At 42.4% G+C, this 14,496-nt stretch overlaps 1 non-coding gene across 1 annotated transcript; it reads left to right on the forward strand.

The window, feature by feature from the left end:
• Positions 1-10,803: 10,803 nt before the first annotated feature.
• On the forward strand, positions 10,804-10,910 carry LOC122112498. The gene has a single exon (XR_006148227.1). It is a non-coding gene; the product is annotated as a U6 spliceosomal RNA (small nuclear RNA).
• Positions 10,911-14,496: the final 3,586 nt, after the last annotated feature.

The raw sequence follows: 14,496 nt of genomic DNA on the forward strand, positions 1-14,496 counted from the left end.
GAAAACAAAGCGCCAGGTACCGAGTTCTAGTCGACGTATGGGACCAAGAGAAAAAGTCTCACGTTCCTCTCCCGGCTGCCTTTGAACCAAGGTGCTCAGATCTATCTACTGAGTAGTTAAGATTACAGGTGTAAGCCCAGGTACCCAGCTGTCATTTCTGTTAAGCGCCTTCTTCCTTGTCAACTCCCAAACAAATTGTCTGTTTTTTTTCTTTCACATGTTTGTAGCTAATCAGGAGACTGAGATCGAGGATTGAGGTTCGAAATGAGAGATACTTATCTCCAATAAACTAAAAAATGCCAGAAATGGAGCTGTGGCTCAAGTGGTAGAGTGCTATAGCAAAAGATGCTCAGGACAGCTCGCAGGCCCGAGTTCAAGCCCGACGAGTGACACGAAAAGAAAGAAAAAAGTGACTCAAACACACAGATAATTGCTGAGTGTTTGCTTTTCTGATGATGCACAAAAGACATCCTTAATATGTTTGTCCTCAAAGACTGAACAAAAGTAGTAAAAAGAAAAACAAATGCAAAGCACATCTAACACTGAGGCTTTCCAGCAAAACTCCACTGCAGTAGAATGCATCACATATGAAAGTGTAAGATTTTCTATTACAAACTTTTAGCATAATTACCTGGAGGTAACAGAGCCTGAGACAGCTCAGTGTTTGGTCACTCTGGAACAGAAGAACTCAGCAATAACTGGGAGAAGGAAGAGACCCCTATACTTTGTGGACCTGAAGATGACCATCTTTTTTTTTTTTAATTTTTATTTATTTTTTTATTGTGAAAATACTATACAGAGGAGTTACAATTAGATGGGCAAGATAATGAGTACATTTCTTAACAAGCATTGTAGCCTCCTCCTTTGTTTCCCCTTCCCATCCCTTCCCAGCCTCCCCCTAAGATGACCATCTGTTTTTTTTTGGGGGTCCGATCGTGGGGCCTGAACTCTGGGCCTGAGCACTGTCCCTCAGCTCTTCAGCTCAAGGCTAGCGCTCTACCACTTGAGCCACAGCGTCACTTCCGGCTCTTTTCTTTTTGCTTATGTGGTGCTGAGGAATCGAACCTAGGGCCTCAGGCATGCAAGGCAAGCACTCTACCACTGAGCAAACTTCCCAGCCCCAAGATTACCATCTTTTAAAGGGGGACTTCTATAATAGTTTTCACAGTTCCTATCAAACTTGATGTGCTTGTGACTGATGTGGCCACATTTGCTAGTTTCTAACTTTTGCTCAAGAAAACTACAAATTAGATGACCAAATGGCTTATAGCCAGAAGTACAGGAAGCAGAAAGCCAGAGGCGATTTTTTTTTTCTGAATAAGAAGGCCAAATCCTGATTATATTTCACATAGTGAAGGTCTTTCCACTGAAAGCCTTAAAACATGGCATCTGGAAAGAAGCCTTAGTCTATTGCTCCCACGATGATAGTATATAGTCATTAAACAGCTCACACATAGGGGAGTTATTGCTCCCCAGTTCTCAAGCTGCCAGAAGGTAAAAAATAGAGTTAAGTTGGACTTGAAACCCTCCCAAATTAAAGCAAAACCAAACCTGCTCTGAGAAGTAGGATCCAGATGCTGTGGTGGTTTTTAACAAGCTGAAAGGCATGGATCAGGCATAAGGAAAGTCACCTGGAGGTCACCTCATGTCAGAAAGCCATGGTCTGCCACCGTCCTAACATTCAAAAGTAAACAATAGAATTTTGAGCAGGAGGGAGAAATTAGAGACCATACATGCCATCACTATGGAAAAGGCTATGACTGTTTGACAATCTCACTTTCTACGTATAATCTGGAAAACTAATTTGTGATTAATGAACACAGCAGGAAGCAAGTAAAATAGTTTGGAAAAACTGAAACCTCTCATGATCCAGCAATGTCACCCTATTCTGCTGTAAAAAAGCTGTGCTTCTCATCAAAACACCATCCCCCCACTGGAGTGGCTAGTATAGTAATGATTAAAAGAGTTCACTCTGGGCTGGGAAATTGGCTCAATGGTAGAGTGCTTGCCTTGCATGCATGGGTTCGATGCCTTAGCACCACATAAGCAGAAAAAAAAAAGCCAGAAGTGGCGCTTTGGCTCAAGTGGTAAGGCGCTAACCTTGAGCTGAAGAGCTGAGGGACAGCGCCCAGGCCCAGAGTTCAGCACCCCCAACTGACCAAAGAAAAAAAAGAGAGAGAGAGTTCACTTTGAAAACATTGTGTAGGTTCAAATCCCAGTCCTGACAATGAATACCTATGAACAAGTTGTTCATGTTAGTCTGACCATTTGTAAAATGGGTATTGTAGCAATACCTATCTGAGATTTAAGTAAGTCTATACATATAGAGCAGGGCACACTGCTTAGTCACTATGAACTTTGTGAGTGTTCAGATTAGTATGAAGTGACTGTGCTCCAGCCGAACTTATCTTCTCTTGGATTTACAACCGTATTTGGGCACTACATTATAGGCTAGAGAAAATCTAACCAGTAATAAAAAAAATTCCCAGGCAATATTAATCACTGATGTGGATTTCATGGGTCTAGCTTTCTGGTTGACCAAATCTGGTCATGATATGCCTTTATGTACTACCTTCCACAAAAGTCAAGCCCAAGCTAGGCACTGGTGGCTCATGCCTGTAACCCTAGCTACTTAGGAGGCTGAGATCTGAGGATCACGTTTCAAAGCCACCTGGGCAGGAAAGTCCATTAAACTCTTATCTCCAATAAACCACCAGAAAACTGGAAGTGGCGCTGTAGCTCAAGTGGTAGAGCGCTAGCCTTGAGCTGAAGAGCTGAGGGACAGCGCTCAGGCCCCGAGTTCAAGCCCCATGACCAACAACAACAACAAAAAGGTCAGGCCCAGGGCTGGGAAGGTTGTTCAGTGGTAGAGTGCTTGCCTAGCATGCATGAAGCCCTAGGTTCAATTCCTCATTAACACATATGCAGAATAAGCCAGAAGTGGCGCTGTGGTTCAAGTGGTAGAGTGCTAGTCTTGAGCAAAAGCAGCTCAGGGGCTGTGCGCCAGTGGCTCACGCCTGTAATCCTAGCTACACAGGAGGCTGAGATCTGAGGATCCCAATTCAAAGCCAGCAAGGGCAGGAAAGTCCGAGAGACTTTTACTTCCAATAAACCACTCAGAAAACCAGAAGTGGCACTGTGGCTCAAGTGGCAGAGTGCTAGCCTGGAGCTGAAGAGCTCAGGTACGTGTAGCACCCAGGTCCAGAGTTCAAGCCCCATGACAAAAAAAAGCAGCTCAGGGACAGCACCCAGGCCCTGAGTTTAAGCCCCAGGACTGACGAAAGAAAAAAAAAAAAAAAAAGGCAGGCCCAGGTTAATTTCCTCTAGCGGTAGTTCCTGAGTAAATTCTAGAGTGAGTCTACTTTAGAACTTTAAAGGGACAGTCATGCTTATGATTAAAATAAATACTTGAATATACATTGGGCATTTTAGAAATAGGAAATAGTTTAAATAATACTGATATTAAAAAAAGAGTATTTAGGGCTGGGAATGTGGCTTAATGGTAGAGTGCTTGTCTAGCATGCATGAAGCCCTGAGTTAGATTCCTCAGTACCACATAAACAGAAAAAGCCCAAAGTGGCATTGTGGCTAGCCTTGAGCAAAAGGAAGCTCAGAGGTAGTGCCCAGGCCCTGAGTTCAAACCCCAGGACTGGACAAAAAAAAATATTATTTATTTTGTTTCACTTTTTTTGGGGGGGGGTGTTTCAGTCGTGGGGCTTGAACTCTGGGCTTGGGCGCCATCCCTCAGTGTTTCAGCTCAAGGCTAGTCCTCTACCACTTGAGCCACAGTACCACTTCCAGTTTTCTGGTATTGGAGATAAAAGTCTCACATTCTTTCCTGCCCAGGCTGGTTTTGAACTGTAATCCTCAGATCTCAGCTGAGTAGCTAGGATTACAGGCATGAGCCACGGGTACTTGGCTTTTTGGTGGTTTTTATTGGAGATAAGAATCTCATAGGGCTGGGAAGGTGGCTCAGTGGTAGAGTGCTTGCCTTGCATGCACTGGGTTCCATTCCACAGCACCACATAAGCAAAAAAAAAAAAAAGAAAGGAATTACATTTAAAAAAAAAAAAAAAAAAAAGAATCTCATAGACTTTCCTGCCCAAGCTGGCTTTGAACTATGGTCATCAGATCTCAACTCCTGAATAGCTAGGATTACAGGCATATTCCACAAGCACCCAGCTTGTTACACTTTTGAGGCAAAGTCTTACTAAATAGGCTAGGCTGACCTCACTTCACCTGCCTCTTCCTGTTGGAATTAGGGTATGTACACCACTGTACCCAGCTTCCCATTCAATTTTTTTCTATAAATATTTCCTTAATGACTGTTCAGCACTGAATTGTTTTGGTTTTTTTTTGTTTTTTTTGGCCAGTACTGAGGCTTGAACTCAGGGCCTGTACATCATCCCTGAGCCTCTTTGTGCCCAGGGTTAGCACTTTATCACTTGAGCCACAGCACCACTTCTGATTTTTTTCTGAATAGTTTATTGGAGATACGAGTCTCAAGCACTTTCCTGTCTGGGTTGGCTTGTAACTACCAAATCTCAACCTCCTAGGATTGCAGGCATGAGCCACCAGCACCCACCTTAGCATCTCCTTAAAGCAATTTTGTTCCCTGAATCTAGAGAATTAAGAGGTTTTGTTTTTGTTTTCTTTTTGTGAGACAGAATTTTATCATATAGCTGAGGCTGGCCTCAAATTTGTGATTCTCCTGCCTTGGCATCCTGAGTTTTGGGATTATAGCACTACACCCAGCCAAGAGTCTTGTGACAAGATGTCAAATTATTTGCAAGGCAAGCGCTCTTCCACTGAGCCACCTTCCCAGCCCACGAAGTCAAATTATTTGCAAGCTTGGTGAAGGTCTGAGTTGGAGGCAGAATGGATTTAGTTCATATGAACTGAATGCAGTTCACCCCAAAATTGCCAGGGTAAGGGATGGTTGGCATGTCCAGCCGAGGTCAATGTGGAAGAAGGATATCAGAAATAGCAAGGCAGCTGCACTAGACTAGCCTCAGAGACAAAATAGGATCCACCCTTCCCTCAGGCGTAATCTTGTCTGTAGAGTTTAATCCTCCTGACCTTTTGTAGAACACCACACTAATCTGTGACTTCAGCTTCTGAGAAATGGCAGGGACCGTGATGTGTTGGGAAAGCCAGTGTAAACTGAGTTTATAATCCTAGCTACTCTTCGGGCTGAGATCTAAGGATTGAAGTTCGAGCCAGCTGGAAGAGATAAAGTCAAAAGACGCTTACCTCCAATTTACTAGCAAAAGGCTGAAGTAGAGGGGTGGCTCAGTTGTTAGAGTGTCAGCCTTGAGCAGAAAGCTAAGTAAAAACATGAGGCCCTGAGTTCAAGCTCCAGTAATAGCACAAAAGAAAAGCAAATCTCATGTAGCTATTTGAGAGCTGAGATAGGCGAACTGGGAGTTCCAGGCCATCACAGACAACAAAGAGAGACCATGTATCTTAGGAAAATTGTTAAGATATATAACCCAGTGGTAGCAAGCTCGGCATCTTCCAAGCCCTGAGTTTGATCAACAGCACTGTGCGGGAGGGGAGCGGGGGGAGACACCACATGTGTTCTAGTCTGGAGGCATATCTCAGTGGTAATGTGTGTGCCTAGTGTGAGACCTGCTTTCAGTCTAGCATTGGGGGATGAGAGGATCACTGGTTTTACAGAAGGTGGGTAATGGACCCTAATTCTCATACCAAGTATTGTCTTAGGATCCAGGAAGAAGAAATTAAGCATTTCAAATGAAAGCAGGTTGAATCTAGAAATCAGTTACACAAATGTTAGGAATCAAAAGAGAACAATGTAAGCTGGGTGCTGGTGACTCAAGCCCATAATCCTAGCTACTCAAGAGGCTGAGATCTGAGGATCACGGTTCAAAGCTAGTCCTGGCAGGAAAGTCTGTGAGACTCTTACCTCCAATAAACCACCAGAAAACTCAAAGTGGCACTGTGGCTCAAGTGGTAGAGCTAAAGAGCTGAGGGAGAGCACTTAGGCCCAGAATTTAAGCCCCACAACTGACCCCCCCCCAAAAGAAAAAGAAAGGAAGGAAGGAAGGAAAGAAAGAAAAGGAAGAAGGAAAGAGGAAGAAAGAAAGAGAACAATGTAGAAGTAGAAGTAGCTCCAAAAATGAGCTACTGGAGCCTCTGAGGAGTGCTTTGTGGACCTGAGAGTGGGGAGTCCATACTGCCTGCCTTACTGTGTCATTGTTACTGAAGACCCTTACTTCCCTCCTTCCAGCTTCTGCTTTCCCCTAGGGCCTTCAATTAGCAGAACCTAAAAGGAATTTGGGGTGAACACATCTGGGAATACACGCTGCATCAGATGCCAGGATCCAGGGTTACAGTGTTAAATTGAGAAAAAACCGTCTGAGCCTGAATGAGGATAGGTAAATAAAATACAGCTATCTCTTCAAGGTTTAGCTGAGGTGAGATTGCCTTTGGTTCTGGGAAAGTGCCAGGAGCAGCTAAGGAGACTGGGTTGAAATCTTAGAAGTTCTGGGCCTTCCTCCAATACTGCTGAAAGCTGGCTTGTCTGGCAGCTTAGCCCTTTTGAGCTGCTGGACTTCTGGCTCCTGATGCAGTAGCAATGGGGATCCAACGTAGGAGAGAGAAAGGGACACTATGCTATTTCTCCTTAACCCTTTCTGAGGTTAGGGACCACAGTTCAAGAATTGATGTCAGGGCTGGGAAGGCGGCTCAGTGGTAGAGTGCTTGCCTTGCATGCATGAGGTCCTGGGTTCGATTCCTCAGCACCACATAAGCAGAAAAAGCCAGAAGTGGTGCTGTGGCTCAGTAGTAGAGAGCGCTAACCTTGAGCTGAAGAACTGAAGGACAGCAACCAGGCCCAGAGTTCAGGTCCCACGACTGACAAAAAAAAAAAAAGTTGGGGCTGGGAAGGTGGCTCAGTAGTAGAGCACTTGCCTTGCATGCATGAGGCCCTGGGTTCGATTCCTCAGCACTACATAAGCAAAAAGAAAAAAGCCAGAAGTGGCGCTGTGGCTCAAGTGTTACAGCACTAGCCTTATGCTGAAGAGCTGAGGGACAGTGCCCAGGGCCAGAGTTCAGGACCCACAACCGGACCCCCCCCCCCCCCCAAAAAAAAAAGTTAATGTCAGCCAGGCACTGGTGACTCATGCCTGTAATCCTAGCTACCTAGGAGGCTGAGATCTGAGGATCTTAGTTTAAAGAAGCCAGCAGAAAAGGAACTCAGACAGCACCAAAGCCCAGAGTTCTGCCTCAGGACTGGCAAAAAAATAAAAAGTCAATGCCTTACAGCTTTTACTTGAACTTTCTTAGGATGGCAATTTTAAGTTTCTCAGAGCTAGAAACACTGAAGGGCAAAACAGAATTGTTTTTCTAACTGTGGTGCTATGAAACATTGATGGGGGAATCAAAAGGCTGAATAAACAATTGAGATCTTAGGAAGAGTGAGAGTGTGGGGAAATCCTCTTGTACAACTAATTGATGTTAATTTAAAAATTATGGGAAAGCCAGGCACCAGTGGCTCATGCCTGTAATCCTAGGTACTCAGGAGGATCTGAGGATCTGAGGATCTGAGGATCATGGTTCAAAGCCAGCCCAGGCAGGAAAGTCTGTGAAACTCTCCAATAAAACCCACCAGAAAACTGGAAGTGGCACTGTAGCTCAAGTAGTAGAGTGCTTGCCTTGAGTTGAATAGCTGAGGGACAGCGCCCAGGCCCAGAGTTCAAGCCCCATGACCGACAAAAAAAAAAAAAAAAAGGAAAAAATTGACATCTAACCATAAAAGGAAAAATAGGGGATGGGGTATATATCAGTGGTAGCATGTTTATGTAGTATGTGTGAGGACCTATGTTCCACCCCTAATCAACACACACACACATATACACACCAGGGCCTGGATACCCAAAGGGAAGATAGTAAGAAGCTACAAGCTACACTATAGGCACTTATGTACACAGAGGAAGATTTACAGTTGATTTGGAGTTTTCAAGAACAACAGAAAGCCACTATTAAATGAATATCAGTGAACAGACAAAGTAATAGAAGCTATCAAATCTAAGGATGATCACAAGTGTCATTAATCCTAGCTACTTAGGAGGCTGAGATCTGGGGATCATGGTTCAAAGCTAGCCTGGACAAAAAAGTCTATGGGAACCTAATCTCCAATTAACCACCAAAAAAGCCAGAAGTAGAACAGTGGCTCAAGTGGTAGAATGCTAACTTTGGGTGAAAAAGCTAAGGAACAATGCCAGGTACCAAGTTAAAGCCCTAATACTGGCACACACACACACACACACACACACACACACACACACACCCATTTGGTAGCTGAATTTGCCTGGAAGTATCAATACTCTGTTAGCGTAACCCCATGGCTGTCTTGTTACCCACCATAACTAATATGACTCGTAAGGTCTTTCCTGCCAAAACAATGTAGCTGGAATGTTAAGCAGGTCAGAATTCAAAGGCCCACAGAGGTATAACATTCTGTAGACAAGTGTTTGAAAGAGTGAACAAATGAGAGAATCCAACGGCTAAGCATTTCACAAACCCAAGGCAAGGAGCAGCTGTGGGTGCTACAATTGCAGCTACTTGAAAAGCTGAGGGAGGAAGCTCCCTAGAGATTTTTATTGTCTGATGTAGAGCCTTGCTATATTGCCCAAATTTGCCTTGAATTCCTGGGTAGCCAGGCTTTTCTCACCTTAGCCTCTTGAGTAGCTGACACTACCAGCATAAACCAGTATGCCTGGCTTCTGGCACACATTTATCAATCCATTGCAGCCTGGTGTCCATCTTGTTTCAACCTATGCAAAGCCGAAGGAGGGAGAGGACAGGGAGAGGGGCTGTGGAACTCTTAGGGGTGGATGGCAACAGAGCAGCAGGACACGTGCTTGTATGAGCTTACCCACTCTTTCCATCTTATGGCTGGGCCTAAGCATCTCAGCATCTTGATGGTCAGCAATAGCTCTGCTACTGCTTGCTGCCCAGTTCAGACTTGAGATTCTTGCTCTCTATATCTGTTTTGAATACTCAGAGAGAGGATGCAACTTAAACTTTCCAAGTGCCAAACATGGTAGTATATACCTTTAGCAGTCTGAAGGCCAAGGCTTGAGGCTAACTTTGACAAAAGCATGAGATCCTTTCTGAAAAATAAACCAAAGAAGTTGATTTTTTGGTTCAATTGGCAGAGCACTTCTACCAATTGCAAGGTTCTGAGTTCAATTCTCAATACCATAAAAAAAAATCTATTTTTTTTTTTGGTTGTGGGGCTTGAACTCTGGGTCTGGGCACTGTTCCTCAGCTCTTCAGCTCAAGGCAAGTAACCTATCATTTGAGCCACAGCACTACTTCCAGTTTTCTGAGTGGTTTATTGGAGATAAGAGTCTCATGGGGCTGGTAAAGTGGCTCAGTGGTAGAGTGCTTGCCTTGCATGCATGAGGCCCTGGGTTCTATTCCTAAGCACCTCATAAGTAGAAAAATCTGGAAGTGGCACTTTGGCTCACGTGGTAGAGCACTAGTCTTGAGCTGAAGAGCTGAGGGTCAGAGTTCAAGTCCCACAACCGACACACACAAAAAAAGAGTCTCATGGCCTTTTCTGCCTGGGCTGGCTTTGAACCGCAATCCTCAGATACCCAGTGCCCTGAATACCTAGGATTACAGGCGTGAGCCACCAGCACCCGGCTGTAATTCTACTTTTAAAGTGAAATATGCTGGTGAGGTTTGCGGGACATGGTGGTGTACATCTGTAAACCTAGCACTTGGGGGAGATAGAGGCATAAGGTTGAGAGTCCAAGGCAAGCCTGGTCAAAATAGCATGTTTCAGGCCAGCCCAGGATACATTGAGACCCTTAAAAAAGTAGAATATGCAACAGGAGGAAAGGAAAGAAGAAAAACTGAGGAAAACGGAATGACAGGGACCACAATGCATCTCTCTATACTATCTCTTAATATTAATGGGCTTAATTCGCCAATCAAAAGAAAAAGAACTGCAGATTGGATCAGAAAACATGACTCACCTCTCAGCCAAACATACAAACAAACTCAGAATAAAGGGTTGGAAAAGGATCTACCAATCAAATGCCCCCAGTAAGAAAGCAGGTGTAGCAATCCTGATATCTGACAAAATAAACTTTTCATTAAAATCAATACAAAAAGACAAGGATGGACACTACATATTAATACAGGGAACAATCCAAGAGGAGGATATTACCATCATCAACTTATATTCCCCAAACATTGGTGCACCCAGATATGTTAAGCAAATACTCTCAAACTTACAGAATAAAATAGATCCCAATACGATAATACTAGGAGACTTTAACACTCCACTCTCACCAAAGTACAGGTCTACCAACCAGAGGATTGGCAAAGAAGCTACCGAATTAAGTGAGGCCATACTTCAAGTGTAATTAACTGACATCTACCGAGTATTTCACCCTAAAACAACACAGTACACATTCTTCTCAGCAGCTCATGGAACTTTCTTCAAAATAGACCATATCATAGTTCATGCAAGGAACTTAAGCAAATACAAGGGGATTGACATAATCCCTGTATCCTATCTGACCACAGTGGAATCAAGATAGTTCTCAATAACAAAGCATACTGCAGAAATTACTCTAATACATAGAAATTGAACAGCACACTTCTTAGCAATGCCTGGGTAATGGAAGAGATCAAAGAAGAAATAAAAAATTTCCTACAACTCAATGAAAATGAAAACACCTCACAAAGAAACTTGTGGGACACAGCAAAAGCAGTCCTGAGGGGCAAATTTATTGCCCTCAGTGCCCACATCAAGAAAATAGAGTGTTCACTTCGGCAACACATATACTAAAATTGGAACAATACAGAGAAGATTAGTATGGCCCCTGCACAAGGATGACACGCAAATTCGTGAAGCATTCCATATTTTTAAAGAATAAAAAAAATAAGAAAATAGAGACAGACCAAGTAAATAATCTCATGTTGCAATTAAAATAGCTGAGAAAAACATGAAAAAATGGAACCTAAAGTTACTAGACAGAGCCAGATAACCAAACTAAGAGCAGAGATTAATGAATTAGAGAATCGGAGAACCATAGCCAAAATTAACCAAACAAAAAGTTGGTTCTTTGAAAAAATAAATAAAATTGATGGACCATTGGCAAGATTAATTTTAAAAAAAGAAGAGAGAAAACCCATATTAACAGGATTAGGGATGCCAAGGGAAAAATCACAACACGTACCCAAGATATCCAAATAGTCTTAACGAACTACTTTCAAAAGTTATACTCTCTAAAGAAAGAAAACCTTGCAGAAATGGATGCATTTTTAGAGAAATACAAGTTGCCCAAACTGAACAAAGAAACAGTAAATCAATTAAATAAGCCAATATCCTACAACGAAATACAGGAAGCAATCAGAAGTCTTCCAACAACAAAAAAAAAAGCCCAGGACCAGATGGATTCACAGCAGAATTCTATAAGACCTTTAAAGAAGAACTAATACCCATACTCCTCAAGCTCTTCAGAGAAACAGAGAAGGAGGGAGCTATCCCAAACTCATTCTATGAAGCCAATATCACACTCATCCCCAAACCAGGCAAAGATCCAACCAAAAAAGAGAATTACAGGCCAATTTCCTCGATGAACACAGATGCAAAGATCCTTAACAAGATTCTAGCTTACAGAATCCAGAAACACATAAAAAAATCATACACTACGACCAGGTAGGCTTCATCCCAGAAATGCAGGGATGGTTTAACATATGTAAGTCAATAAATGTAATCCAACACATCAACAGAGCCAAGGTCAAGAATCACATGATTATCTCCACAGATGCAGAAAAGGCCTTTGATAAAATTCAACATTCATTCATGCTAAAAGCTCTGGAGAAAATAGGAATAGGAGGAACATTTCTTAAAACAATAAAAACCATTTACAACAGACCAATCGGCCAATATTATACTTAATAGGGAAAAGCTACAACCAATTCTCTTAAAATCAGGAACAAGGCTAGGATGCCCACTGTCTCTACTCCTCTTCAATATAGTCCTGGAACCCTTAGCCAGGGCAATAAGACAAGAAAAAGACATTAAAGGGATCCACATAGGGAAAGAAGAAGTTAAACTATCCCTTTTTGCAGATGACATGATACTATACCTTCACGATCCCCAAAACTCCATCCCCAAACTCTTAGAAACCATAAATCACTTCGGCAAAGTAGCAGGATACAAAATCAACCCACAAAAATCAGTTGCCTTTCTGTACACTGACAAGGTACAAGCAGAGAGGGAAATAATGGGAGCAACCCCATTCACAATACCTCCCCAAAAATAAAATATTTAGGAATTAACCTAACCAAAGATGTAAAAGAACTATTTAATGAAAACTAAAAAAAGTTAAATAAAGAAATTTCAGAAGACACTAGGAAATGGAAAGACCTCCCATGCTCTTGGATAGGCAGACTTTATATAGTGAAAATGGCAATGCTGCCAAAATTAATATACAAAATCAATGCATTCTTATAAAAATCCCAATGATGTACATTTCTGAAATACAGAAAACAGCCCAAAACATCATATGGAACATCAAAAGACCTAGAATAACCAAAACAATTCTAGGGAATAAAGACAACATGGGAGGGATATCCATGCCAAACTTTAAACTCTACTATAGAGCTATAATAACAAAGACAGCATAGTACTGGCACAAAAACAGACCCGGCCTACAGCTAGCTGATATTCGACAAAGGAGCCAAAGACATACAATGGAAGAAACACAGCCTCTTCAACCGCTGGTGCTGGGAAAACTGGGCGGCCACATGCAGAAGACTAAAAGTGGACCCCAGCCTATCACCGTGCACCAACATCAACTAAAAATGGATTAAAGACCTTAACATTAAACCTGAATCTCTGAAACTACTGCAGGACAGAGTAGGAGAGACACTTGAACTAATAGGCACAGGAAGGAACTTCCTGAACAGAGTCCCAGGGTCACAACAAATTGGAGAGAGACTCAACAAATGGGACTACCTTAAAATAAAAAGCTTCTGCAAAGCTAAAGCTATCGCAACCAAGCTAGAAAGACAACCAACTAACTGGGAAAAAATATTTACCAGCAATATATCAGACAAGGGGTTAATATCCACTATATACAGGGAACTCAAGAAACATCCCTCCCAATTACTAAATGGGCAAGGGAACTAAAGAGAGACTTCTCAGATGAAGAAATAAAAATGGCAAAGAAACACATGAGGAAATGTTCACCATCCCTGGTTGTGAAGAAAATGCAAATAAAGACAACCCTGAGATACCACCTTACCCCAGTCAGAATGTCCCACATCCACAAATCAGCCAACGACAAATGCTGGAGGGGATGTGGAGAAAGAGGAACCCTATTACACTGCTGGTGGGAATGTGCACTTAGACAACCACTTTGGAAAGCAGTCTGGAGGGTCCTCAGAAAGCTAAAGATTGACCTCCCTTATGACCCAGTCATACTACTTCTAGGCATCTACCCTGAACAACAGGAACCAGTATACAAGGACACATGCACCTCCATGTTTATTGCAGCATTATTAACAAAAGCTAGGATATGGAAACAACCCAGATGCCCCACCACAGATGAATGGATCCAAAAATTGTGGTATCTATACACAATGGAATATTATGCAGCCATTAGAAATGACAAAATAATGGCATTTGCAGGGAAATGGATGGAGCTAGAAGAAATCATGTTGAGCGAGGTAAGCCAAGAGCAAAGAGACAAATGGTACATGGTCTCCCTAATAAGTGGATGTTAAATCCAAAATGTTAGGTGAGATGACAAAATTAACAGGACTTAAGAAACAAAGAACTTCCACTCATCTGGTTGAATCACTACTAAATAACCCCATGCTGCTGATCACATGTACAGTGCATATGTGTACACCGTTATATGTTATAGACCTTGATAGACAATTTGCTCCAGGAAAGTTAGAATGAGTTTGTGATTTTAAATGAGTATCACTATCCCACAATACTGTGAAATTTGGGAAACTATGTAATCACTTAATCACAATAAAAATAATGTGCTTCATTATAGGGACCTAAGCTTAATTGTGTGACTTATAAGATAGTAGAATTTTTTGAACTGACATTTAAATGATGGACTGAAACAAAAAGTGGAATATGTACTAAATACAGAACTGGAAATTATATACAGTACAATAGAAAAGAGAAATGGAGATGTAGCTTAGTGGTAGAGTGCTTGCCTGGCATGCATGAAGCTGTGGGTTCAATTCCTCAGTACCATATAAACAGAAAAAGCCTGAAGTGGCACTCTGACTCAAATGGTAGAGTGCTAGCCTTGAGAAAAAAAGAAGCTCAGGGATAGTGCCGAACTGAGTTCAAGCCCCAAGATTGGCAGAAGAAAGAAAAAAAGGATCACAGATTGGACAGAGATAAATAAGATTATTGTCTATGAGCTGGGAATGTGGCTTAGTGTTAGAGCGCTTGCCTAGCATGCATGAAGCCCTGGG

The sequence above is a fragment of the Dipodomys spectabilis genome, unplaced genomic scaffold (assembly GCF_019054845.1).
Source record: "Dipodomys spectabilis isolate Male_0828 unplaced genomic scaffold, ASM1905484v1 ptg000094l, whole genome shotgun sequence".
NCBI lineage: Eukaryota > Metazoa > Chordata > Mammalia > Rodentia > Heteromyidae > Dipodomys > Dipodomys spectabilis.